The sequence below is a fragment of the Balaenoptera acutorostrata genome, chromosome 8 (genome assembly GCF_949987535.1).
Source record: "Balaenoptera acutorostrata chromosome 8, mBalAcu1.1, whole genome shotgun sequence".
NCBI lineage: Eukaryota > Metazoa > Chordata > Mammalia > Artiodactyla > Balaenopteridae > Balaenoptera > Balaenoptera acutorostrata.
Genome location: NC_080071.1, coordinates 94,229,507 through 94,238,544, shown reverse-complemented (window position 1 = coordinate 94,238,544; position 9,038 = coordinate 94,229,507). Strand labels below are relative to the sequence as shown.

Here is a 9,038-nt window from a genome sequence, read left to right as displayed (position 1 = left end):
AAGTGTGCTGTGGCAGGGCTAAAACATGAAGGATTTGATTGTTAAGCTAGCCATTTTAATGGTGGGGAGGGGCACTGATGCTAGGCATCCCAAAAGAAGAAAAGATGTTTAAACAGAGAAGAGTAAATACTTGAAAAACAAAGGAAATGAATTTTCCAGAATTAAAGAAAAATAAACAACTTCAGATTGAAGGACTCACAGACTGTCAAACAGGAGACAGAAAAATCCACACCATAAGAAAATTCTAGAAGCATCCTGAGAGAAAGAACATGGAACTAGAACCCAATAAGTGTTGGACTTCTCAAAAGCATACAAGGGGACCACAAAGTCATATTTTTAAAGTATTGAAGGAAACAAACTTTGCACCTTGAATTTTACATCCAGTGAAATTGAAAGTATTATAAAAAATATTCTCAGAAATACAAGGTTTCAGAATGTTTCCACCCATGACCCACATTAAAAATACTTTGTATTTCATAAGTAACACAAATGAAGAAGACTCTTCAAGAGGTATGGACAATAAGGATGACCAAGTTTCTTAGAATGTGTATTAATTGTCTTAAAAGTGAGGACAAAAGAAAAGAAATAGAGTATATCCACAATAACTCAGAACTGTGTAATTCCACACAATCTCATTACTGCCAGGGAGTGAGGAATAAGTGACCAAACAGATGGGAGTAGGGAAAAAAGAAAAAAGAAAAAGAAAAAGAAAAAAAAAAAGAAAGAAAGAAACAGGGTTTTAAATTAAGGGCAATTGCCATAAAAATAAAAATAAGAATAAGGATGAACCACCAGAAGAATATATACTCAAAGAATATATACTCAAAGAGAAACAGGAAACAATATATATAATAAATGGAAATTTTTAATAAGATGGCAAAACTAAGTCTCAATATAACAGTTCTATAAATGTGAGTGGATTAAATTCCAAGTAAAAGGTGGAAGCAGTCTAGATTTTGAAATCCTCACAATGGGTTGCCTAAAAGAGATACACTTAAAGATACAAAAAGTTTAGAATAAAAAAGTTGGCAGAAGACATAGTAGCCAATATGGACCAAAGGAAACTGGGTTGACCTCTTCATATATGACATTCAAATTTAAAGCAAAAACAAACAAACAAACAAACAAAAAAACAACAACAGATGAAGGACATTACATGCATGCTGATGAAAGGGGCTGCAGAATGATAATGCACATCCATCAAAATCATTTAAATACCTAAGAGTATGCCTCAGTGTCCATCAAGCAACACCTGCCAGATTTGCACGGAAAAGTAGGTATTTCAACAATTGTAACTGGAGACTTTAACTTAAAAATAATAATTTAACAGCTCAAGCAAACAAAAATGAGCAGAAATCTCCAAATTCTGATCAATACAATTAATAATTCTGAACTTTTAAATACATACAGAACTTTACACCCATCATACAGAGAACACAACCTTTTGAGCACACGTAGAATATTTACAGAAATACACGATGTGTTAGGACATAAAGAAGCCTCAATAAGTTCCAGAGGAGAAATACACGCAGCCTGGGCTGCTGTCCGCCATTTGTGCTTCTAAATCCCCTTTGCCCGATGCTCTAAGAGATTGTCCTACATAGACCATGTCAGTGGGTGGGTTCAGCCAAAGGGAGCACCGACAGATAGCGGAGAGTGAGGTTCAGGGTCTTTTTCCCAAGTCCCTTCTGACGGGTGCTCAGGCTGGCTGCATTCCTCAACTAAGGCCTCTGCTCCCAGCCAGGGCACCTCCACCCCCCACCCCCGGGGCAATCAGGAGACAGTGTCACTCAGCTCTGTGGCTTCCCTACTTCCTACCCACACCTTTGTAAGCACTCCCTTTACCAAGCCCTGCTCAGTTTGAGTGTGCCATTGGCCTCCTGCCAGGATCCTTACAGAACACAGACTATGTTCTCAGACAATAATGCAATTAGATTAGAAATTGGTAGCAAAAGTTTATCATAAAAGAAACACTATTGGAAAATAAATAACATCATTAAGTAACCCATGGGTTTGGGTTTAAAAGGAGATCACCAGGAATATTAAGAAATATTTCGGTCTGAATGAAAATGAAAACATTGCATGTTCAAATTTTGTGAGGCCCAGCTAAGGCAGTGCTATAGAAGGAATTTTGTGGCTTTAAATAGATCAGAAATTTAGAAGAGTTACAAGTAAATGAGCTAAGAATTTACCTCGAGATGGAGCAACGGATCAAATCCAAAGAACCAAGAAGGAAGGAAATGATAGATAAGGACAGAAATAAATGAAATAAAGGGAAAGGTGAGAAGATTAACAAAGTACAAGTTTGTCCTTTGAAAATATTAAAAAAGAGAAAAATGCAAATAAGCAAAATACAGAATAAAAAGGAGAAATAAGTACAGAAACAGTAGGTATAAGAATAAATATGCTAGTATTTATTCTAAAACCTCAGTGAAATGGATTAATTCCGAGAAACATGTAAAATGTCAAATTTGGCTCAAGAAATAGAGAATTTGACCAGAGGGATAACTACGATGGAAATAGAAAGGATAAAAGACCCACCCTCCCTGGGGGGTCCACATAGTTTTATTGTTTCTACCAAAAGTCTGGAAGAACAATAACTTCTCTTTTATGCATGTGGTGCCAGGGAATAGAAGAACAGAAGCTACCTAGGGGGCTTTGGAGGGTAGGGTGGCCTCCTTTGCAGAAGCGTATGTGTCTGTGCCCTTGCTACTTTCAAGGCACAAGCCCCACGGATGCTGCAAACTGAGGTGAAGCACCTCCCTTACTGCACAGTGTGAGGAGTAAATGGTTAACCGGGTAAACCTTGGGGGCAGCGCCTGGCACCCGCCCGACGCCACCGAGGCCCCGGGGATGCGGAGGAGGCTGACGCAGGCGCTGCGTGGGAAGGGGGTCCCGGCGCCCCGGCTTCCGGGCGGCAGGACGTCACCGCACCCACCGCAGTTCCGGTGGGTGAGCTGGCCAGAGGCTTTGTCAAAGTCGCCCAGCAATGGGGTATGCGGATGGACGTCGGTGGCACGCAGAGATGCCAGTCCGTCCCTGGTGGCCTGCTTTCCGGCTGGGCGATTGACAAAGGCTGGGGTTTGCCAGTGTGGACCGAGAGCCGCGTGTGGCTTGGTCCAAGGAAGTTAAGCTGGAGAAACAGGGTGTGAGGACGGGGGCGCTGACGACCTGGAGGAGTGGGGCGAGAGGATGGCGGGGGTCTCCACCCGAGGCATGACGGGAGGAGAAGCGGCAGGTCCACTGGCCGGCCGGGCGCATCATCCCTGCCAGGAGGGCTGTCTGCGATGCTCTGGTCTCCCTCCAGGGCTCTGGCCCAGACGCCAGGCGCGATTGAAAAACTCACCTGTTACACCTAGAAGTCAGTATCCCTACCACCCCCGACAGCCCCTCCATGGTGCAAGGAAGGGGGCCACCCGAGTTTTGTCCTTCCGCGTCGATGCGTTTGTACTGCTGGCATCGCGGGTGGGGCAGGTGAAGATTTAGTGGTTTCACTTAAAAGAGGTCCGAGTCGGGGAGGGCCCGGCGCGCGGGATCCGTGGGTAAATTCGGGGGCGGGGGGGGGGGGCCCGGGGCTGCGCCAGGGGAGGGGGCGGCGCGTCCGGGCCCGGGTGTCGGTCCCCCACTCCCCCACCTATCGCACCGCGGTGTCAGCGGTGATGTCACAGCCCGGCCCCAGCCCCATCCCCGCCGCAGCCGCGACGCCCGTCCCTCTCCCCGCGCGACAAACCAGCTGGCGGCTGGGGCTTGGGCGCCGCGCGCAGCCAACCAGCGCGGCGGGAGGGGCGCGGGGCGGGCCGGGCCGGGCCGGGGGCCCGCAGCCGTCACGCGGTGCCGCCGTCAGAGCGCCGGGAGCAGCCCGGGAGCGGCAGCAGCTCCGCGCTCGGGGACCCGCGCCCATGCCCGTGCTCATGCCGGGCCGCCGCCAGTGACGCCGGAGAGGTAGGGCAGCGGCTCTCCCGGCCTCCCGAGCCCCGCGTCCCGAACCTGCACCCCGCATCCTGCACCTGCATCGACTGCGCCCCGGGGCGGGGAGCTCGCGCCCTGCGCTGGCGTCCTCTTCTCGGCCAGAGGCGCTGGCGCCGCGCGGCCCCTTCCCTTCCCCCGACCCTCCCCCGTCCCCGCGGAGAACAATGGTGCAAATTCAGGGGTGTCCGCCCTTCTTTAGCAGCTGAGCAGGGCCCTCTGGAAAAGCCCCTCCGTTGCGGCCCCGGCTGCAGGGGGACTCTCGTCTGGGATGGGCGGGGGTCGTTACGGGGAGGGCGCAGGCAGCTGGCTGCATCTCGAGACACCCTCCCCCCTCCCCGATCTTCCCCTCCCCGATCTTCCCCTCCCCTGGAGTGCAGCCATTCCTAGGGATGCGGCCGGGACTGCGACCGGACCGGCGGGGGGAGGGGAGGGATGGAGAGAAGGCGAGAGGATGCGGATGGGGCATCCGGGAGGGGGCGCGACTGCGGCGGCCGGGCCGGAGGGGAGGGCACTCAGGGCGGCCGGGCGCGAGCAGAGGCCCTGGTCCCCGGGGTGGGAGAGGGCGGATGCTGGAGCCAAGAGCCAAACAGGCGGGCGGGGGCTGCGGTGGGAGGGCTGGGCCGCCAGCTTGGTGCGCACCTCCGAGACTGCCCATCGCCCCACCCCAAGTCGCGTCCTCCTCCCAAGAGACCCCTTCTCCCTTCCAGAAAGACCCACGGTTTGGGAGGGGCCGCCTGCGGACGCGGCCTGCGTCCACGCAGCCAGCGCCCCAGTAACAGGTGTGGCCTGCAGGAGGGGAGGGGGCTGCGGGGCCGCGACGTCTCGGCTGGCGGCGCTCCCCAGGCGCCTGGGCTCGGATGACAGGGACACTGCAGCTTAGACCCTTTCGCTAGTCCTTTAAGCTGCCTCTCGCCCTTACTTGCCCTCCAAACCCACCGCGCAGCCCTCGCGGCGGGCAGGGAGGGTCCGCAGTCTGCCTGGCGCTGGGTGGGCTGGGGGATCGCGGGCCGCAGGGGCGGAGGGGGGAGGGGAAGGAGGGAATGCCAAGTCATGGGGCCTGCCTGGCGCGGGCGCGACATCGCCCCGGCGCGGACCCGATGCGCGCCCACGTTCCCGGGAAGAGGGACTTTCCCACAGAGACCCGCGGACCCCTCCCCAAGCGGCCTCCCCCTCCAGGGGATGCCTGCGTTGCTGGGATAAAGGCCTGTTAGAGCAAAGGATTGGATCTTGCGGCTGCGGAGAGGAGGTGGTGCGGAGGGGCCCCTGCGGCGCAGGGCTGTCCCTGTCCTAACCCTGGGGAGTCAGCGCGACACCCAGCGCGCGCTTCTGCAGGACAGTCACACCTAACCCACCCTCCCCCTGCTCCCGAGCTGGCTGAGGGCCCTTTGCCGGGGCAACCGTGCCCATCCCCCTCTCGGTCTGAGAAAGCTGCTGCAGGTTTGAAGGGAAGCTCTGGGGTCTGGAGTGGGGGCTTGGGGCTGTACCTGCGGCGGCCATTTTGCAGGTGTGGTCGGCCGCCCGCCTTGGCTGAGCCTGAGGGATGGGGGGAGTCAGGAATGAAGCAGGTGTGGCATTTGCCGTGGGTTGCAGTGTCTGCAGTGTAGGGTGAAGGGTGCTGCCGGGCCAGGGCCAGGTGTCAGGGCTGCACTTGGCTGGGGTCGAGATCCAGGAACCTTCAGGGGCTGATGCTTGCAAGGAGGCCACTGGCTGAGAGACCCAGACGGGGTGGAGGGGACAGTCAGTCTCCACCTGCGTGTGAAGTCTGGTGAGGGTACTGGGTCAAAGCCAGGGAAGGGACTAGAAACTCCATCCCATGCTCTGCCCGGATCTGAAGCTGAGCAGGGAGTTGCCTGTGGGGTGCGGTCCACAGGACAGAGGGAGGGTCAGGTGTGCAGTCAGGGCCCCTCAACCCCAAGGCTCCTGGGGGGGCCCCTTTGAGGAGGGCCTGCCAGAGGCCTGCTGTATGTCCACCCACTGGGTGCTACCCCTACCGAGTGTCCTCCCTTCCGCCTGCCCCCGCTGGAGTGGCCCATAGACCGCCCGTCCTGGGGCCTCCCGATGGGCCAGCCACGGCCGGGTGGAAGCTGAGGCTGTGCCTAAAGCCCGGAGGTGGTGCGCAGCCGGGATTCACACCCAGACTCACTGGGCGCAGGGGGCCCAGCCACCCAGCCTTGTCCCCCTTCAGTCCCCCTGGTGTCACCACTGCTGACCCAGGGCTGACCACGTCCTTTGGACGCAGAGCAGGGAAGTCCTCCCATGGGCTCTGTGGAGGGTGGGATGGGGTTGGGGGAGGGACCGGGAGTGGGGGGACAGACATGGGTGGGAGGTGGAGATGGGGGGCGTAGCCTCAGGAGAAGGCCCGGAAGGGGTGGGGCAGTGTTCATAGGCCCGTTCAGCTCAAATAGGCCAGCCAGGTTGGGTGAGCTGGGCGTGGCAGGGTGGGGGGACATTCTCATGGGGTCCGGCTATCACAGGATTGGGGCCCGTGGAAGGGTTACCAGCACCGGGAACCCCACCCTGGACTTTAGGATTGACTGACCAGGGCCTGTGCTCAGGCCTGCCAAGCCCTTCAGACCTGAGACCCTCCTGAGTCTGGAGCGGCCTGGGCTGCCCCCCTGGGATGGAGAGTGGCTGGCCAGGGGTCACTCCGCAGCGAGTGACCCCCAGGACGAGTGCGTGACTGCCCTCCTGCCCAGTCCCACGTGCTCCCTAGAGCACTCCCCGTTCAGTGTTCTTAGGCCCAAAGGACCGGGCTCACCACCCCTACCCAGGTGTGCCACTCCCCTGCCCATACCCTGGAGCACCTCTGAGAGTGCTGGAGGGGCTGGACCATGCCCTCCCCCAAACCTCTCGGCTCTGCCAGGGTGCCCAGGGGCACCGCCAGGCTGCTGGGCCTGCTCGGTACTCTGTTCTGTCCAGTTAGCTGATGGAACTCTCCCCACCTGGCCTCACCCTGCACAGGCAGGCCCAGGGCAGGGGGCGGGGATGGGGTTGATGGCAGGTGTGCTTCACCATCCCACCTGTTCTAGCAGGTTTGCTGAGCACCACCGGGGTCCTGGCTTCGGGCCGAGGGGCGCTGGCTGACCCCAGGCTCCCCCAGCGCCCCAGCCCAGAGTAATGGAGACGTTGGAAGGGTGGAGGGTACGGTCAAGGTCAGCTGAGGCTGAGCCTCCTGACCCCTCTGGGTTTTTTTCCCAGCCCCTCCTGCGGGCTTTGCCCTCCCCCGACACACACCACCCTGAGACTGCTCCCTCCCAGCTGCCCCCCTGCTTGCCGGAAGCCACTCCCCTTGCAGCCTCCTAGGTGTCACCCCTGGGATCGGGAAGGACACACCGCCTGGGAGGCTGGGCCTCGCTTCTGCCTGCTGCCTCTCTAATGCCTCTGCTGGATATAATCTCCTAATCCTGTCCTTGTGTCTGGGCCGGCTGAGCCCTGGTTCCCCCGCCCCCGCCTCATCCCCCGCTCAGGAGCCCCGGGGTGGGGAAATGCCCCCCCTGTCCCTCCCTCTACCTGGGTTTCAGGGCTCCCTGGGGTCTGGGGAGGACAAGCCAGGACCCCCCAGCCCTGGCCTCCTGATCTCACTCCTCACCCTTCCCCACTTGGCCCTTGGGCTGACTGGAGCCGCTACTCGGCTACACACTCACACAGACACACGCAGACACACACACTCACACATTCACACACACACACATTCACAATCACACACACACATTCACACCCACTCACACATTCACACATTCACACACACGCTCTCACACACACTCACATTCACACACACATTCACAATCACACTCACATTCACACACTCACACATTCACACACACGCTCTCACACTCACATACACACACACGTTCACAATCACACATTCACACACACACACACACACACCCATTCACACACACGCTCCCACACACACTCACACACACAGATTCTGCAGCCCTCGCCCGGCTTGTTCCCGCCTGGTCCTCTCTCCCCTGGAGCGCTCCACATGACCCCCCACTGTGAGGTTCCAGCCCCGCTCCACATGACCCCCCACTGTGAGGTTCCAGCCCCGCTCCAGTGCCGCCAGCACCTTGAAGCCTGCCGTAAGCACCCCTGAGGGCCACCCCACCCCACGTAGGTAGTTTGGGGGTCAGTGAGGAGGAGGTGAACACTGATTAGGGGCAGACTGCATTGCACACCTCCGTGTGCCCCCTTGTCCGCACTCCCAACACCTCAACACGCAGGTGGCATTGCCCCCATTTTTCAGATTTGGAGGCTGAGGCTCCTGAGAAAGCATGTGACTTGTCACAGAGGACCTGGGATTCCACCCCAGCTGCCTCTGACTCCAAAAACGTTGCTCTTCTAGCACTTTCTGCTCCCCGCACCCCACCCCTTTGCCACCCCATCCCGTGCCAGCACAGTGCCTTACACGCAGTGGCCACTCAGTAAATGCCGGTTCCTTGTTGGGCCAGTGGCTTTAGCCCAGGGAGTTCATGTCCTGTGGCCCCAGGGCGAGCAGCTGCCTCTCTGTCAGGGGCGGGGATTGTCTGTGTGTCTCTGTGTTTCCGTCAGGGCCTGCCAGGGCTTCTGAAATGCAGCTCTGGGATAAGGGTGGGAACGCCCCAACTGCTCCTGTAGGCCCAGCTCCCTGCAGGCCCCGCCCCTAGCCCAGCCTCTGGCCTGTCCTCAGGGGTGTCAGGAGTCCTGGCCCCCCACCCCAGTCTCAGCCCTGCAAGTAACACTCAGGTGGCCCTCAGGTTCCTTCCCCATCTGTCATCAGCTCAAGCCAGGATGGTGAGGGGCAGGGCTTGGTCGTCAAGGCCCAAGGCCTGTGGGTCAGTGGGGACCATGCTTCTGGGGGGCCATCATGGGGCTGGGGCAGAGGGTCATTCAGCTGCTAGTGTCATCTGGTCTTCACTCTCCACCCGCTTCTGGGGCCAGGGCTATACCACGGCCGAGGCCGTGCCCAGGAGGGTGGCAGCTCCAGGACGAGCAGTGATGCGGTGGGCCAGGCCCAGATCAGGGGCGATCTCAGCTGTCCCTTTCTTGAACTGAATGCATTTCTTTCATCCTCACCTTCCCCCAGC

General features: G+C 57.6%; 1 protein-coding gene across 1 annotated transcript in view; it reads left to right on the top strand.

The window, feature by feature from the left end:
• The first annotated feature begins 3,803 nt into the window (after positions 1 to 3,803).
• The window catches only part of KIF1A (kinesin family member 1A), a 92,538-nt gene continuing 87,303 nt past the window's right edge, over positions 3,804 to 9,038 (top strand). The window contains 1 exon segment of the mRNA XM_057551448.1: positions 3,804 to 3,942. The gene's annotated coding sequence lies outside the window, so the exon portion shown is untranslated.